The following is a 20067-nucleotide window of genomic DNA, read 5'->3' as shown; positions in this document are numbered from 1 at the left end:
AATCACAAGGTTTGCTCTGACCAAAGTCAGTGACATCAAGAGATGTTTTGAGATATTTATGCCATTGTCACTAGAAAGAATCATCATTACTATGATAAACCTTGAAGGAAAAAAAGTCAATGGCGACATGATGAGGAATACCTGGATGCTTTCATTGTTCTTGCTGGAGTGTACAGATGCTGCAATGAGGCCACTGATCGTCTATGGGATGCATCGACAGGCAGAAACATTTTCTGGGCAACGATGTCACTTCACACATTTGATATCATTTTGATTCAAGAGTCCTCAGATTTGACAACAGAGAGACCAGACCGAGGTCTGACAAACTTGCTCCCATCAGGGATGTCTGGGAGAGATGGGTGCAGCTTCTTCCACTGATGTTCATTGTATTGTATTGTATTGTATTGTATCTTTATTTGTTTCAGACATATAAAACAAAAAACAATATATACACACTACATATATTTTCATTTACAGATACGAATATATATGTAGATATACACACACACACGTATGTGTTCAGATAAACAAAAAATATATAATGAAATAAAACAAAATCGTCTGACATCCCAGGGCCAGTGACAGTGGATGAATGTCTTGTCCACTTTTTGAGGAAAATGCCCCTTCCGGCAATATATACCCAGTAAGCAAGGGAAAAATGGCAGAAAAATCTGGGAAGCCTGTGATGCAAAAACCAACTATGCCTGGAATGTACAGATTTTCACAGTCAAAGCTGCGAGTGGCACCCCTGAGAAGAAACAATGAAAATGTGTGGTCCTCCATATGACCACTGGACTGCAGGATCACAATATCAGCTGTGATATTTTATTTTATTTTATTTTTTACCAGATATGACCTTGGACAAGAACTTCACAAAGGAAACTGAGGTGAAGCTGTATCATTGGGAAGTGATAAAAAGCCCACAATTACCCACGGCTATAACCAAAACAAAGGAGGAGAGGACTTTTTCTTTTTTTCAGTTTATATTAAAGGTCTACTGCTGAAAAAAAACAAACTTTTTTTGTCTTTTCTTGATGTAAATGTCTATGGGTCGAAATTGACCCGTAACACCATCGATGTCATTTTAGTTATTAATCTTAAAATGAAAAAAATCAATAAAACAGATTTATTTAAGAGATGTGTCCTATACCCCTCAGTAATACTCAGGTAACACAGAAACCTTTTATTTATTAATATGATTCTCTTGAGGTTAATTTTACAATTTTTTTTTAATTGAAATCGAGGGGTATAGTGACAAAAAAAGACCCAGAGGCCCACACCAAAAGTATTAAAACCAACATTTTCATGGATAAGGAAGCCTAACAAGGTAACCAAGAGATGAGAAACAAATTGGATGATAACTTATTGTTTTTAGTATATTTTATAGCTGATTTAATTCACGGGTCAAAACCGACCCGCTAACATAAGAGATGATAACAGAAAGCTAACACGAGAGGAAGGTTAATGGTCCAGAAGTAATTCTCCTTGTTGTTGTGAGACTGACAAAAAAAATCTAATGTCCAATACACCCAGTATAAAACCAGTATATTAGGTGTTGTATTGTTTTTATTTTTAGTGGGGTTTCTGTTCTATGACTTGCTTCTAATTGTCATTAGAAATAGGATATAGTAATATGAATATGTTTTGTTTAATACATAAGTGGCTATTAAGAAATCTGAAATCTTACATCAGACAGAAAAAAGAAAGATCAGTATTTATCACACCTTCACATTCAGAGGTTGGATGCCAGTGATTAGACTGGATTAATATAGATTAAGCGTAACCTTGGATCAATGACTTGTTCTTTCTTCCAGTCTAGGACTAAATCTGATCCATGTCTTGGAATCTGGCTGATCAGGTGTGCTGCTGTCTGGTGTGGTGTGTGTTAATTAGGACTGGGTATCGTCACTGATTTCTAGAATCGATTCGAACCCGATTCACGATTTCGATTCAATTCGATTTGAATTGGGGAAATCTTCCCTCATACAGTTAGAAATATTATCACTACTATTATTATCATTCTCACTAATATTATTTTGATCACTTATCAGTGCATATCCATATTTTTATATCTATAAAAAGAAAGCTGACACACGTGAGGTGTGAGCATCACAGCAGAGGCCTTTGTATCAAAGTAACTCAGGATAAAACAGAAAACCATGAAGGAGATTTTCCTGTTCTGGCTTTTTATAACAGATAACCTTAAAAATATTCCGCAGTAGAACAAAAACGGAAGAAAACCATGAATCAACATCTGAACATTACCTGAAGCTGCTGAAGTGAAGCAGAGCAAAGTTACAGAGGTTTGATTACAGACACAACTAAGAGTTTTGCAATTCCGCATAATTTTAAAAAGTTTAAATTACTTCAGTATTAAACAGCAGAGATGAGGCTTTCATGTCGGAAGTCAGTTAAATTAAAAATCCCACACAAGCAGCCGACAGCGCTGTACACGCGGTGCGTAAGAAGCAAGCGAATAATGCGGAAAACAGATTTTTAGATGGGAAACTGTTCCTGAGAGAGAGAGCTGTGCAGGAAGTGTGATTTTATCGTGGTCAAGACAAAACAGCAAAAGTCAGAGTGAATTCGTGACGATGTTTATGTGAAGTGTAGTTTGGATCTTCTTTTGCTGCTGGTTCAGTCAGGTTTGGTTGGAGAGAGATAAAAACCTGCAGCTTCAGAATGTAGCACAAAGAAAGACGTAAACACAAAGCGCGGACCCGCCGACGCATCAGAATCTGCGAGCTGTCGGCTTTGTCCGTGTCGTCGGGTGAGAAAGCCACATCTCACTGATTTTGATGCGTTGGTGGGTTGGCGCTTCGTGTTTAGGTCTTTGTGCAGAATCCGTGTACCTGCTCTCATTTACTGTGTTAGCTGTTTGGTGGTTGTCGAAAATTTGTGAGGTTTAACCTGAGATGCTGACGTTTTGTAAATAAATGTATATTTAAAAATCGATTCAGGATTTTAATGAATCGATATCTAGAATTAGCTAGAATCGATTTTAATAACCCACCCCTAATGATAATGATAAGACATTTTGGAAAAATTACCTAAAGTATCCAAGGGTTTTGAAATGAATCAGTGTTGGGAAAATCCACAACTGGTGTACATATTTACTCCCAGTTTGTTCAAGCCTAGCCACTTCATCAAGTTCAGCCTAAAAGCAGATGCTGTGATGCAGAAGGATGAGTTTAAGAACCCCAGTTTTATCTCACCATTTGGTGTCAAACTGCATGTTTCTGCTCACTGCTACTTCTGTCAGTAAGATGCTGCCAAGGAATGAGAGCTGAGAGCAACAGTGTCCTTCACCCGTATGCAGAGCATTTAAAACACTAATCACTCATGTGTGTGAAACTTTAAAAGACAAGTAAACATATACACTAGGGAAATGTGAGAGAGTTTCAGTTAATGCATAAAAAGGGCCAAAGGAAGAAAAATATTCATTAATAGTAAGTGAAGCATCTTAGGAAGCAGACAGCCAGTTACACACTGTCAACTTTGGCTGATTATGTCATTTATTTAGAACACTGAGCAGGAAGGGACACTGATAGATGATCGTGACAGAATTTTCTGGATACCTTGAAGAAAATCTGAGCACTAAACAAAGTTTGTACAGTTCATATTTCAGCTCTTTTGCCAACTAATTTAACATTTCCTAAACACAGATTGTCTTACAGTTTTCACATTTGCTGTAAGCTGAACCCGAGTGAACTGTACTTTATGACAATATACTCTGTACAGGAAGTACTTTGACAAAAACAGCTAAGAGGATTCTGCCCTCAGGCCCGAAGAACTTCATCCACATTATTTTCCCAGACAGCTTCCTTCCCTTTAAATTCAGCACAGGATCAATACTCTGGAGTGTTCCGGTAATGTGTGTCATCTCAAGCGCTGAGTTTATCGAATCAGCTTTTCCTCTTTGCATCAGTGACCTGTTACAGATGAGGCCAATAAGGGATTAATCCACACCTCTTCAGTGTACCTGGCGCTCTGTGTCATCATGCGAAAATTTACAGATGAACAGATCATTGAGTGGAAGCCAAGCAGCACAAAACCCCTTAGGAAGTCATCTAGGACGTCGGTCTGTATCGGCACAGTGAGTCGAACAATTAGAAATCATTACCCATTTGCCACCTCAACAGTTAGCTTCACGACAACACAAGCAAGAGTCACCACAAAAACTAAAGTGGTAATGAGAAGGTAATTTTATTATTCCTAACTATTCTCCGGTGTATTGAGTCATGATGTAACTGTGAGAATTCACACCCCGCTCCAAATTCCTCCTTGTATTTCCTAGCAGCGGAGATTAAATAAGGTTAATAAATACCACAGTGAGTGTTAACCTCATTTTATCACAGGAAAAATAAAGTTTACTTGAAAAGCTAGGGCTGGCACAGGCTTAGCCACTTCACATCCAGAGGGTCCTAGTTTGTAAGGCAGTCTCTCTATGTGGATTTTGCATGTTCTCCTCCTATCTGTGTTAGTTCTCTTCGGATAGACCGTCTAAAGACATGCATGTTGGGTTAACTCAGACCTTCCCAAAGTGTGGGGCCCGCCCCCTAGGGGGGGCGCAGAGCCATGGCGGGGGGGGGGGGGGGGGGGGGGGGGGGCGCGGTATGAAAAGGGAGGAAAAAAAACCAAAACGCTTGGACACTGCTAGCACAGGCGCCTTACAGAAACGCAAAGCAGGAGATGAAGCATCGCTGAATATGTTTCCAAACCAACTTTATTCTAAGCCAAAGACTAGAAAATATGGTGAAGCATATCTTCCTTTGGCTTCACCTGCACAAGTGCCGAGGTAGGTCTCCCTGCAGGATTGGTTTTCCCTTCATGGGGAGCAGCGCTGGGCTGTTTAAATCATGGACAAACAGTATCCCACATTCTTGATTCTTAGTTCACAAACACTTGTTGTAATGACTAACTACTCCTGACATGTTGGAGATGTTAGCTCTTTATACAGTAAAGTTACAGCGGGATACAAATAATATCAGGCTGATCCTGCCACGATTTGTCCCGCGGTTCAAATCATGGACAAACAGCATCCCACAGCTGTTTATGTTTTTAAACCCATTTTGCACAGAGAGGCATTTTGGGATTTGATTGCAATGTTGAATATTATTACACAGGAAAAAAAACAGCTACACGTAAAATAATCACACCGTGACGCCTCTGCCTTTGTAAATGGAGGGACAGTAACTGTGTGTGTGTATGTAAATGTGTAAAACCTGCAGATAGTCAGATTAACAGTATTTCGTCTCTATCTGCCATTCTGCAATTCATCTCGTGTAAACAATAACGTGGCGCACAGCGTGACGTGAATAAAGGCACATACCTTTGATGTTGCGTGACGAACTCTGTATTCCTCGTCCACACGTAAACGCAAAAAATAAGTTTCTAAAAAATCGCCGTTTTCGGTGATTCGAAACGCCGTTTACGTGTGGACGAAACAGCTGCGTTTTCAAAAATACCCGTGTAGGTGTGGACGTAGCGTAAAAGAGTCAGTAGTTTATTTTATTACTACCTGTAATTTATTGCAGATTACTTGTATTTGCTTAATTGTTTACTAAATGTTTGAGGTGTGAAATAAACCGCAATGGAGCAAAATATGGGCGTGTGTGGTTGGAGGATGTGTTTGTGCGTGTGCGTGAACATTTTTCTTGTAAAACAAAGGGGGGCCTAGCAAAAAAAGTTTGGGAACCACTGGGTTAACTGGTGATACTAAATTGCCCGTCAGTGGGAATGTAAGTGTGAATGCTGGTTGGTCTCCATGTGACAGATTGGCAACCTGTACCACCCTGCCTCTCGCCCAATGACAGCTGGGGTAGACTCCTGCCCTGTGACCCAATCTGTACTGTGGAGCAGTATCTGTGGAAACTGTGAAACAGCTGTGCTTGGATCAGGTCAACATACACTCAGCTTGAGCATCACTTTGGGTTTGGTGCTTCCACTCCAAGCTTTGTGTTGGCATGTCATTGCAGGCCCTTGGAGTAATCTGAGGGCAGATTTAGTAATTAAACATGCTGCATTTGCAAACATGTTCCTACTTAAATGGATAAGTTGTACTACAGTTGTATTACAATGTCAACACAACGATGTGTTTACCTGAAGTCAGAATAAGTATTCTACCAAGAGTTGTCGGTTACAACCGAGCAGACGGGATCAGAGAGTGATTAATCTATAAACCCGAATAATAGAAGGTTAGAAGAGTTTTTTCTGTTTGTTTCTGGAAACAGTGAAGCAGTTCAAATCAATCAGGACCTCTCAGTGGTCCTGATTGATTTGAACTGCTTGGAAATCATGGTGGAAATCAATATGTTGAATGTATAATTTCCAACTCTTCTGTTAGAAATTGTTGAAGACTGCGCCTCTTCTTGGGACAAATCTCACACACAGGAAAGCTGTGTTATAACCAGTGTTGCAGAGTGTGATGCATTACAAAGTAATGTTTCACTCAAAGCACATGACATTTTTCAGTAATTACATTATATTTACAATTTTGTTGTCACGTTACAAAAGTTCTTCAGTGACTGAGATGCTGGATGGATAGAAAGAAAAAAAAATCAAACACACATGAGCTACAATAAGCTGATTTCAGTTTGCGTGTGGGAGGAGGTCGATGGTGGAGTGGCCTACAGTGGACATTACCTTTAGTTTTATCACACAAAGTGGCAAGAGCACAATGATAGAGGGGAAAATACCTCCAGGACATAAACAATAGTGATGTGTCGGTCGCGAACGAAACGGCTCTTAGAGCCGGATGTTTGACGTGAGCCGGCTCCTTATCAAGAGCCGTTTTTTTTTTTTTCTCTCTTGCACTTTTCCCGCTTCACTCCGCACGTGAGCCTCGTGCTTTGCTCTGAGCAGAGGGGCGAGGGGCGATAGTTACACTGGCACTAGCACAGGAACAGAGCGGGAGGGAGAGAGAGAGAAAGAGAGCCAGGGACAACAACGTCACATTAGAAAGGTATAGTAATCATCCACAACTATTTTCAGTTGTGGATGATAAAGGATTCAGAAAGTTTATTCATGCAGGTCCATATGACAGAGAATGTGCATCTTCTTTTTGTTTTCATATTTTAATTTATATTTAATTGTGTTGTGGTTTGCAGTGTTTTGTGTTGTTTCATTTTAAATTTGTTTAAAAGGAAAAAGCTGAAAATTTAAATAGTTAAAAGTTGAAATGTGAATAGTTGTTTTTTGTATTATATGATTTATTTATTACATTTTCTGTGGAGTGAATGAATAAAAGTATATTTACGGTGGCCCCTAGAGACAAAACACGTACAAACTCCAAAACACGTACAAAACACAACAGAAGTGCTCCAGGATGCTAGGGCGCAGTGTTGAGCTTTTGTTATCTAGAGGCTACACAAGCCAGCAAGTAGTGGTGTGCGATACTGCATATTTTGGTATCGATTCGATACCAAGTAAATACGGGCCAGTATCGCCGATACCAATACCGATACCGATACTTTTCAATAAATAAGATGGATGCCTCATTGAATTGCTAAATCGCAATTAATTTTCATGACCTTAAGTGTTTTTTGTGATTTTTCCTTTTGTATTATTAATTACTTAAAACCCAGGACATAATTAGGAGAAATAATTTATTTATAATTAAATAAAAAATGCTTTATTATTGTGGCGGTCGCTCGGGGTGAGCTGGAGGCTGGCGCGCCAGCGGGACCTGCCAAGCTGGAGATGGAGGTCGAGGTGCGCGTGGATCCTGCCAGACGGCGGCATGCTGTCCGCTTCGGCACGCAGGCTGCATGCCTGCGTGCTGGTGTTATGCCAAAAAGTCATTGTCTGCCAAAAACTGATTGCTTGTATTTAAACTGCTAGTAACTTGTTGGGCTATAATATGTGAAACATATGTCAAATACATCCCTCATGGATGTCATAAAGTCATCTTGAGCCACAAACAACATTTGTGTAACAAGGTAGAAGCCGTAATCAGTTTTTGGCAGTGACTTTTATATAACCTTTATTTATGCAGTTAAAAAACAAATCTCATTAACATTAAAAATCTCTTTTGTAAGAGTAAGTTGGCCAAGAGGACAGCAGAAATGGCAGCAAATATTACGACAGTTCTGCAAAAATATTTTAAGTGGCGATAAAGGACTGGTTGGTTATATTGTAAGTGCAATAACACAGAGTTGTAAAGATACTTGAAAAACAGATATTTTTTTTAATTCTATATATAACCCCTTTGTAAACCCTTTTCACCGAAGTGTATTTACCAACATACGTAAAGATATTACACATAAAAAATACATGGAAACATTGGAAATCAGTTTTTGGCAGGCAATCACTTTCTTGCACAACACCGGCCGTCTGCCCAGCTGCCTCTGAGCCCCGGCTCACTTCCACTCCGGCTCCGCCGCCTCTGCTTGCCATATGGGTGGCCATCAGGCCAGCTCCCGGGCTTCCGCTGGAGGCACGGGCGACCGCCAGAGTGGACACTTCCCCATCGCTGGGGCGCCGATGGTCCGGGCCGATTCCCGCCCCTGCTCGCGGGGTGGGGTGAAGCGGGCGATGGGGGTATGTGGCAGGGCGTGTTCTGCGATGCCGCTGCCAGCGGGAGAGCTGCAGCCGTTGAATGTACTGTTACAGCAGCAACCGTGTGATTATTGTAAGAATTTTTTTTTTAAATCTTAAGTGCACACAAACCAGTAAACAAATAAAAACAAATACTGTTGATAAACTATAATACAAAAATTACAATTAAAATTCTCAACAATAAAAACAATGTGTCAGCGCAACACCAAAACATAAGGGGGGGGGAGTGTGCCTGCTCTCCGCTGACACAGGAGCGGCGAGTCCAGCGACCTGGCTGTTTTATTTTTGCCGAAAGCACAGCATAGCAAACAAGCAGAACTCAAAGTAAAGAATCGATCTAACCAGGCTAGTATCGATCCGATATCGATCCCGACTTGGGCTCGATACTATCGATATTTGGATCGATCTGCCCACCACTACCAGCAAGTACCAACGACCGGATTTGGTGTGTGGTAGTAACAGGTAAATGAACATTTTTAAAAAAAAAATCATTTGACTATATATGAGTGCTTGTGTATAAATACACAACCAATACACATATGTTTTCAATTGTGTAATTGAAAGAGCCGGTTCTCTAAAAAGAGTCGGAAATCCCATCACTAATAAACAACCACATCATGCTGCTAACACAACTTTGGCTCTTTGCAAACGTTCGCACAGACAGCATGCTAATGCAAAGCTAGCCAAACACCTTCAGTGACGTTAAAGGTGAGTGAATGTTGAGCCCAGCAGAGCCTGAACTTCAGCAGGTAACAAAGGCAGTGATGAGCAGTCAGGTGACGGCTTTGAAGTCTCTCTTGGCTGGCTTTTATCTTTGCTTTGTGGTCATACTTAAACATAAAATAAGATCCTGTGTGTCTTCATCATAATAAGGATTTATAAGGTTGATATTGTTAACAGGGAATTTTGTGACGGTGTGTTTCAGGTCATTTTGCTTTTGTAACGAGATGTAATGCAGTAATGTAGCAAGCAGTGTTGGATAAGTTACTTTAAATTAGTAACTTAATTACATTACTAGTTACTTCCATCAAAAGTAACTCAGTTACTTCAAGTTACTCGTTACTTTCAAAGTAACTAGTTACTAGGGAAAGTAACTTTGGTTTTACTTAGACTTCTCTTGTTAATGTGTTGCTAACTGGATACCCAGCAAGACTGCCAGTCTTTTAGCTTGCTTACTTGCCACAAGTGCACTGTGCCCCGCCTACCAAAGGAAAAAATAATGTGCATATTTCCACGAGAGAAATCCCACACCTGGACCGTCGTTGACCGCCGCCACGATTCTAGCCTACGTTACAGCGTCATGTGCGCTTTTTACATCCAACACAAAAACTGCAGTTGTGGTGCTTTCGATTGTACTCAGAACTCTGAAATTCTGCCTTCTGAATAGGAAGATGTAGGTAACACCAGACTGCAGATGAGCTGCATACAGGGCTGGACTGGGACAAAAAAATTGTCCCGGGCATTTTGACTAGAGACCGGCCCACCATTATAGCAAAAATCATAAAGCCTTTGAATGAAAACAAACACTGTTGTGACAGTGTTGTACACTGTTCTGATGGTATATATGCATCAATCTATCAATCGTTTGTTGTAAGACTCAGATAATTATTTATTAAAAGCTAGACATTTTAAATGAGAATAAGAAAGTATTTCTTTGTGCCCCCCTCTCCTTGTTAATGCCCTACATGCCCCCCTGGCAACACTTTGCTAGATCCGCCCCTGCACAGTTACCAGCTGTCAGCTACTTAGAAAAGGATCCTGGGGTTATTTGTCTCTCAGAAACAGTTCATAACTTCCCTTCAACTCATTCATGTCACCTAAAAGGTAAACCTGTTTCTCCATCACCTGTTCAGCTCTGATGATTCAGTAAGGACATCGCCTGGTTTCATCTTCATATTTCCCACTCACCAGATATACAAACCGATATCATGACCAGCAGCTTTTACAGCTGTGGCTCCAGCAAACATCAGCTGATACTAGAAAGTAATATTAAATAAATTCTAACAACAGCTGATCAAGCTTAAACGTGCTGCTGTTGTTTAACGCGACATCCGCTGGTTTCCTCTTTCTGGCGCAAAGTAGACGATAAATAAACAAGAGAGAAAAGCCTATCAGCTGATCATTGATCAGTTTCATGATTAAACTAGCAACAGGAGAGGGAGGGTGAGAGGATGAGAGAAGAAGAGGCAGCTGTGCAGCAAAGACACAGAATAACTGCAGCTTTGTGTCTTTTTCATTGTAGCTAAAGTCCGGGACAAACTGTTCCTTTTCACCTCAATACGAAACGCGTAATAATTTCTCTGAATACGAGGCGATTCCGTTTTTTTCCGGACGGTTGGCAACTCTAATAATTAACCTTATGAACAAAATAAAGTTCAACATCAGTAACATAGCACCACCCAGCTGTATAGAAACTCCGTCATGCTAGCTAGCACGCAGTACGAAAAAGGCAACACAACAAAAATAAACTCCAACTAAACTTGGTTTATATCTGACCCAGATAGACTGCAGGTCATAACGTCTTACCTGAAGTTCAGTTCACCTGACACTCGGACGGGTGGCCGCTTCGGGTCTCTCCTCTTGCCTCCCTTTTCCTTCATCCACCTGCTGGCTTCCACCACTTGCTAATGTTACTGAATCTGTGGAAGCTCCGCGATAGCCACCACACGAAGTAACGAATAACGAGCCTATTTAAATCCCAGTAACGAGTAACGCGTTCCTGATTTTGGCATAATAACTAGTTACCGTGCTCGTTACCACAATAATAACATAGTTACTGTAACGCGTTACTTAATAATGCGTTAGTCCCAACACTGGTAGCAAGGGTGGTAAAAAAAAAAAAGTACTTTCTCCCTTGAGTAATTAAGTAAAGTATTGCATTACTTTTAAGAAAAATAATGTGCAATACATTACTTTTTTTGAGTCTGTGAAGGTTCTCAGTCATCCAGGTCATCGTAGTCTAAGGAGGTTGGAAAGAAAAGCGTCTGAACTTCTTTAAGTTTCCTTAAAGATGTTTCACCTCTCAGCAGAGAAGCTTTTTTAGTCCTAGGAGCAAGTGGTGAAGAGTCACAGATTTTAACCAACATGGGAGTGTCCCTAAGAGGGTCGTGGACCCACTATTGATCAACTGCCTATTCACATGAGCCAAGGTGTGAAAAGGGCTGCAGGTAACAATCAGCCAAGGTTTCGGGTGAGCTCATTGTGAGACCTAGCCCCAACCAAGCATGTGACTTACTGAGATCAAAAGACCCAGAATGTGAGTGGGAGGTAAGGCATCTGGGAAGGATCTCAGAACTGGATTATAGATGGCAGACAGTTGGTGTCGTAAGCCACCGCCCAGTAGCGGTTTTTGATACGGGCGAGACGGGCAGTTGCCCGGGGCGGCATCGTGGAGGGGGCGGCATCATGGGCATTTTTTTTTGCTCGCACCCATGTTGCATTGCATTTGCATAGGCACCTATCTGTTTTCTATCGCCGATTTGTGGGGATGAGCTCCATTTGCAAGGTGCGCCTGCCGCTTGCCACACAGGGAGGAGAGGGGTGGGGCGGCCGGGGACTCTCTGGCTGACTGGAGTGCCTTCTAATAACCAGCTTGCGAAATCAAAGAAACGAACGTAAAAGCAACAGACATCATGATATAAACTTTGAAATTTGCATTGATGTGTATTCTGTCACACACACACCCATATATGCGGGCAGTGAGCTGAAGGCCCTCGGTGCGCCTGCCGCTGCTGTGCTGAAGTCCAAACCCATTATGTCACAATTCATTTTCCTGGGTTGTGCGAAATCGCAGAAAAAAAAACATACAAACTGAGTCTGCGCACTAATGTGTAGGGCTGTTAGTTTATGTTGTGATTCTCAGGTTGGGGGATGGGTCTTGATACTGGAGGGCAAAATAAACATGGCTATGGACAAGAACTAGCTGACGTAGGAAAACAGAAAAATCCTTACACTATTAGGCTACATTTTTTAGGAAAGTTACTTACTGTAATGTATCTTACTGTAATTACAGAGTAATGAATGACTTTCAAACACTGATAGTGTGGTAGCATATTCAATAAAATGCTTGTTATACATATAATTCTGAATATTTGATAAATTAGCCAAATTATATTCTTGTTTTAATTATGAAAATGATGCAGGCATGTATCAGAGTTTTATATTGGTTTTCTCTTCAGGGGCACTTCTGAAATATTTTGGAGCGCCCTTTGCAACTGCCACTGCCCAAGATGAGCAGCCATCCACCTCTTCAGCCACATAGCCATAATTCTAGATTGCACTCCAGATATTAGCCACACTGAACAGCTGTCAGGTTTGAATTGGATTGTGTCATTACAAGAGAAGCCCCATGTTGAGGAGTATTTCATGGGTCTTTTGGAAGCTGATGAATCCACAGGGAAGCATTTCACATCCATGATTTTAAACAGGCTAGAAGAGCTGAAAATTCCCTTTGAGGACTGCAGAGGTCAGTCATATGACAATGGGGCCAACATGAGGGGAAAAAACAAGGGCATTCAAGCCAGGCTCCTGGAACTGAATCCTAGAGCTCTTTTTGTTCCCCGTGGAGCTCATACACTGAATTTGTTCTGGCTGATGCTGCAAAGGGATCTATTCGTGCCACAAGTTACTTTGGGATTTTGCAAAAACTTTACAATTTGTTTTCAGCCTCCACTCAGAGGTGGGCCATCCTGAAAAAACATGCTAACATTACACTGAAGATGTGGTCTGAAACAAGGTGGGAAAGTAAGATCAACGACGTTGAGCCCCTAAGGTACCAAGCATCTGCAGTGAGGGAGGCTTTGATTGAGGTGAGAGACCACACCAAAGACTCAGTCATAACGATTGAGGCCCAGTCTTTGTCTGAGGAGGTGGGATCATACAGATTCAGCATTTGTACAGTGGTGTGGTATGACATCCTGAACCAAATCCACCATGTGAGCAAGCTCATGCAGTCTCCCAACATGTATGTGGATGTAGCAGTCAATCTCTTCAAAAACACAGAAAGAGTTCTCCACAACTACAGAGCAACAGGCTTTTCAGGTGCACAAATGTCAGCCAAGGATATGTGTGAGGACATGAACATAGAGGCTGTTCTGCAACAGAAAAGACAGATCTACAAAGCGGCACATTTCTTATGAGTCATTTGCTGAGCCATTGAGTGATGCCCTAAAGAAGCTGGAGGTGACCTTTTTTAATGTTGTTGCTGATGCTGCAGTGTCTTCCATCCAAGAGACATTCACCACTTTGGAAAATGTGGGAGAGAAATTTGGAGTACTGACACATTTTCCAAATTTCTCAAATGATGAGCAGTGAACAGTGTAAAGCCCTCAGCGCTACTTTGCTTTTTCAGGACCAAGCAGACGTGAATGCCAGAGAGCTTGCACAGAAGATTAAGAATTTTCCTGACTTACCGTCAAAATCTATGACCTCTTTTGAGCTCCTGAACTTTGTGCATGGCAATGATCTCTCAGAAATTTACCTAAATTTGTGGACTGCTCTGAGAGTTACTTACTAGTTGCAGTTACTCTACCTGTAACTGTGGCTTCAGCAGAGAGGAGCTTTTCAAAGCTGAAACTTATAAAAACATATCTCAGGTCCACTATGGCTCAGGAACACCTCACTGGCCTTGCCATCATCAGCATCAATCATGCAATTACTGACCAGATTTCATATGATGATATTATTGAGGACTTTGCATCAAGGAAGGCAAGAAAGATTAGGATTTAGATGACAATTATCTCATATCAGTGTGTGTTGTGTGAAGTGCAAACATGATAAATGTGCAATTAGGAATGCCTTATTTGTATCTGCCTTTTACACTTAATATAATAACTGTGATATGCATGTCTTATTTTGACTTCTTTTTTATATTTAAAGTGCTTTTTTCCCAATATATGTAAGTTGTTATGTTTGTTAATGTGTGAGATAAATATTGGTTAAATTCAGCATGGTTCCAACAAAAGTTTTTACAATAAAATATGTTAACCTAAAATCCTTAATAGAGATTGACAGACCACGTGACTTTTGCACATTGCATGCCGGGAACTCGTGGCAAAACAATCCAAGTACCGCATCAAATGCAAGCATTTGCAGCATCGCAAAACGTTCATTCTCCAGTTCCAAAACCTTCTTGGTTTTTCTTTGCCCCCCAAAAAAGGTATGTACAAAACGAAGGGGAACAATGCCGGTCTGTACAAAGACAGACTCGACGAAAAGGCAAAGAAAAGACACGAGGAAAAAAATCAAAGGAGTGAAAGGGTTAGACCCTTACGAGCACACAGAGTGGACAAAAGACGTTAGCGTGCTGCCAAACTTTCACCGCGCTCATATTTATAATTATACGGTTCTTGGAGTGAGTGCATACACTCATGAAGTTTAGTAACTTCAGGTCACTGCAACAAGCCCAGGTACCGACGGATGGGTGCAGGACCTTGAAATGCACCGTGTAGAACGAAAGACCATCGTACGTATCATAAGTTTACCAGTCTCACAAATCGTCTTCATAAATACACATTCGTTAACCGTTTATTAATAGGACCTTTGAGCTCAACGGTAATTAATTAGTAGTGGAAATAATTTCTGGTTCGCATTACAGAAATATAGCAGTGACAATAATACTGTATGCTGTAATCGTACTGGGCAATTAGTGATACAAAACAACAGTTTCATCCTGTGAATAAAAGTATATGTTTTTGTCAATGTACCATGGTAATAACAGAAGCGCTGCCACTGCCACCGCCTCTGTTCAAACATGGTCGTTCACAGTGGACATAGATGCTTCTTTCACTCCTCTTTCAAACCATCTGTCTTCTCCATCCAAAATGTGAACATTGTTATCCTCAAAGAGTGAGCTTTGACCTTTAGATGCAGATGGACAGTCTTGTCCTGTGGAAGTTGTAACGTCGGGTTGTGTTTAGTGGTTGAGAGGAGGCGGTAAAAACACTTAGCAGGATAGTCAAAAGAATACACATTCTTTGGGAATTCCACAGCGTGTTCTTTAATACACCTTTTCTTCATCAACCATATAAGCCTGGTTGAACGGCTGCAGCTTAACAAACATAGTGCACAGTGTTCGTACAACCCATAATGTTGCAAAAAAAGGTGTCTGGAGGGGTAAAACATAAAATCCGTCCGTCGTCATGCACTAGCGTGCAAGCACATGTCCACACAAGCACCGAGAGGGCAGTGGCACATACCGATGACAACATTAACCCTCGACTTGGGCTGTCTTAAAGAGACACCACACCATTGTGACTGTTACAAGGTGGCTCTTCTATGTTGTGCCATGTGTTTATGAAGTGGCTGTTTGGCCTCTCCTAGTGAGGTCTGAGCATTCCTCGCTACACTGCACATCATACACCACGTTGTTAAGTTTGTGTTTGGGAGTTTCGTCCTCTGAGTGTGTGGCTGAGTCTGAAGCACACCTGGATGTCGTGCTTGGAAAAGACTGAGTTTCTCTGATGAAACTGCTACATAAAGGATGACAATGTTGTCCCGTTTGTCCCAAGTTAATGTCTGACCTACTTTTCTGTGCATCTCTGTTGATTTGATGGAAGCCTAATTGTGATAACCACATCTAATCAAATCTATGTGTAACAGGTGACATTTAAATGTGGAGAAGAAGAGCATGAAGCATCATTTACCGTCAGATTCTTTGCATTCATTTGGTTTCCTTTTCACTGTGTTCATCCTAGGGAACATCTGCCATCAGTCTAAACATAAGCCTAAATGCTCACATTTAGTTACTTTGTGTGTCCTGCATTGGGGTCCTCTCCTCACCATTATTCCTGACAATACGCTATTTCAGTGCAATTTGCAGTAAATTCCATAAATTGTGAATAAATAATTTTTGTATGATTCCTTTAAATATTATTATCCCCATATTTTGCAGCCAGGGCTTTAGACCTGTTCCTTCATCCTGGAAAGTGCATCATAAAGAACAGGTATGAGCTAACAGCTTTACAGCAGTATTTTTATTACAGCGCTGTAGTAAAAAGTAATGTGATTATAGGAATCCTGGATGGATAGAAAAACAGCAGGGACAAAGTGATTTGAGTAGATACATAGTAACAGAATGAAGGTATCAATTTATCTTGGATAAACCGTTTCTACAAAGTAATCTCTGCAAGTTTATACAAAATGTCATCATAACCTGGCCGAGACCCCTTAAGGACACCTATCCATGCTTTTTGTGGAAATGCTGGCTTGAGACATTTCAAGGGAATTTTCACTTTAACATCCTCTACTTCAATTCTGCATGCATGTGTGTGTCTCTCCACTGTACAACATCCACCTCACTGACAGAGAGAAGTACCTTTTGTTCCACCTCTACAGTCCCCAATTACAGTAATCTTTTCCTCGGCTAATCCTGCAGCACACAACTTTGAAGTGGAGCGCTTCATTGAACATCAAAGTTGTCTTCTCACTCCTCTGCTCACGCCACTCACAGAAACTCTGTAATATAATGAGAGAACAAAGCATTAAGTGAAGGCTTGAGGAGCCTTCACAAAGCAAATATACACCTTTTTCCAGGACTTTAAGTGTTCAGCCTGTTATTACTAAACACCAAACAAAGTTGCTGCACTCTGGTGACACTCTGCACCCTAAAAAATGCTGGATTAAAAATGACCCAATTTGTAACCCAACACTGGGTCAAATATGGTTCGAGCCAGTGCTGAGTTGTTTCAGCTTAACAGAGTTGGGTTACTGGTTTGACCCAGCACACTGGGTTAGGATAGTATCCAAAAATTGGGTCGAAACTTAGAACCCATCACAAGGGTTATATTACCATTAATGTTTGGGTTAAAATTTCTACTTGGTATAAAATTCAGCTCATAAAAACTAGATTCAAAGCAGATTTTCTCAAACAATATTTTTATTGCCATATGATACATAGACAGCAATGAAAGTAAAATGCAAGTAACAAAAACGTATATAATGTCACGGTTCTGGGTCCGTTGGACCCAGTATTTTGAGTTTATTATGTTTTGGTTTATTTTTGCATTATGGATTGTTTTCTGATGTTCTGGTGCTTTGTTTATTATTATCATTATGGATCTGTTTCTGTTATTCTTGGTGAGGGATCAGTTCTTAGGTTTTGGGTTCTCATGTGTATTGCAGTTTCTGTTCAGTGTCTAGTCTGTCTCTCAGTGTCATGTCTGCATCTGGTTTAGTAAGTCTTGTTTCCTGTCTTATTGTGAAAGTCTTTGTCTTATGTTAGTGTGTGCAGCTTAGCTCCCCCATCTCGTTAGCCCTGATCTCCCCCAGCTGTGTCTCCCTTCTGTGGCCCATTCCCTCATTACTACCCTGTGTATTTAAGCCCTGTGTTTTCCCATGCTCGGTGTCGCGTCGTACCCTCAGATTATGCCTGTGTGTTTTTTGGTTTCTGTATTCACGTCACTTCACGTTTGGTTCTCATGTCAGCAATAAAGCTGAGGTTTTGATTTACAATTCTGTGTTCGAGTCCTGCGCTTGGATCCTCTCCGCCTGCCCGCACACAGAGCCCTCACATATAATTCATTATATTATATGGTAAATGGCCTGCATTTGTATAGCGCTTTTCTAGTCCATAGGACCCCAAAGCGCTTTACACTACATTCAGTCATCCACCCATTCACACACACATTCACACACTGGCGATAGCAAGCTACATTGTAGCCACAGCTGCCCTGGGGCGCACTGACAGAGGCGAGGCTGCCGGACACAGGCGCCACCGGGCCCTCTGACTATTATATCCATTACTTCAAATCAATCTTTGGTTACAGCACATGTACATGTTAATACACATGAAGATATGCTATGTAAAGCTGGCTCTGTTTTTAGAACAAATTACATGTAAAAACTCTTAACTTTTAAAAAAACTGATGAATTGATGATTTTTTTCAGTGCTTAACATACATCAACACTTTGGAAAAGTGAGAGGGCTCACAGCTAAATGAGCCCTCATTCATGTGATCATATTTGAGTCATGTTCTGGGATTCATCTATTCCTGGGACAGACGACAGTGTGAAGGAATTCCCAAACCTGGGTGCATGACTTTGCTGGGCGCAAACAAAAAATGCTTTGAAGCAGCCATCAACAGACCTTAGATTGCTGCAAAAACAGAAACGAATCTATCTTCTAGTACCAGCAAAATGAACATTTTCTTGGGGTTCTTTGATCCTTTGGTGCTGAATTCCTCTTCCTGATAGAACAAAGCCTTTTCCTGACATTGCGTAGACACTCCTCCAGAAATCCACTTGCTGGCCTATGAGTTCTGCAAGGGCTGAACCACACGTCCTATAATTTTTAAACAAAATAAAAGGGTCAGTAAAGTAAGATTTCAAAGATTATTTGCAGTTGTTTGGTTAACGTTAAGTTGTCTGTAATCCTGGAGCGGTGAGCTCCAACACTGTGCCTGACATTTGCTCAGAGAGGACAACAATGAAGCAGACCAGTCTGTGGTTGTGAATGCTTGCAGTTAATTGTTAGGAGATGGACTAAGCCAAGGTCAAGTATCATGTTTCACACACTTTATACAGTCACAAGGTTGTACAAACCTTTTTGCCAACTTTGCAATAGATTTAAACAAATGTTATTATTTATGCATCTATAGTGTGCATATGACTGAGTGACATATAATGTGCATACATGTTTTAAAGATATGGAAATTGAGTACATACAAACTGCATATTTATTTTTCTAATCACAATGACACTCAGTATACTGATTGAAAAACTGACCAGTATTCGGGTTTTTTAATTGTTGTTGTGTGTATCCACTGAAGTGTAGATATTTATATATCCTGTGCCACGACAGTCCTTTAGACATGGAAACTGACCTGCTATTGATGATGCCAAAATTGCCTTTATTCCTGAAGTTGGGCTGCAAGAAAAAACAGTTGCACTTAATACAGTTTCATAAACAAAAACTTTACATTTCTGTAGATTTCTCTTAAAATAAACAAATACAAAGAGCAGAAGCTTTGGAAAAAAAAGAAATCAAGCATTTTTGACTGATCCTCTTTGTTTTCATCACCCTGTGCACACACTATAGGAGCTGCCACTGGAGTCATTTTACTCGGGCCAGCACAGCGCCCTGACGCTAAATGTAGCCACAGTGAAAATGCCACACACACACACACCACCAACAACAAAAACCTTAACTGATTTAGTTTATGTACAAGAAATAAGAAATCCATAGTGCTCCATTAAGTGTAAAATAAGTATCTGGACCCTCCATCCTTCATGTACGGATATGTGCTGGTGTTCCTCAAGACTGGCAACCAAAGATCCCCCTCAGGTGAACCTCACAGATGTTCTAAAGTTAAATAATTAAAGTTAAAACATATATAATGTTAATTTTATAATAATTGAATATACTTGTGATGGCTGCAGTTACAGCCACACGGTGGTAAAATCTACCAAACATCAGTCTTACAATAGAGGGTTAACCACAACATTACACTTACATTTTTCTTTCTTTAAATATAGGATTTAATTTACAGGGTAATAACGAATTGGTTTTGG

The sequence above is a fragment of the Rhamphochromis sp. 'chilingali' genome, assembly GCF_963969265.1.
Source record: "Rhamphochromis sp. 'chilingali' genome assembly, chromosome: 6".
Taxonomy (NCBI): domain Eukaryota; kingdom Metazoa; phylum Chordata; class Actinopteri; order Cichliformes; family Cichlidae; genus Rhamphochromis; species Rhamphochromis sp. 'chilingali'.
Note: the sequence above shows the minus strand (reverse complement) of the source record.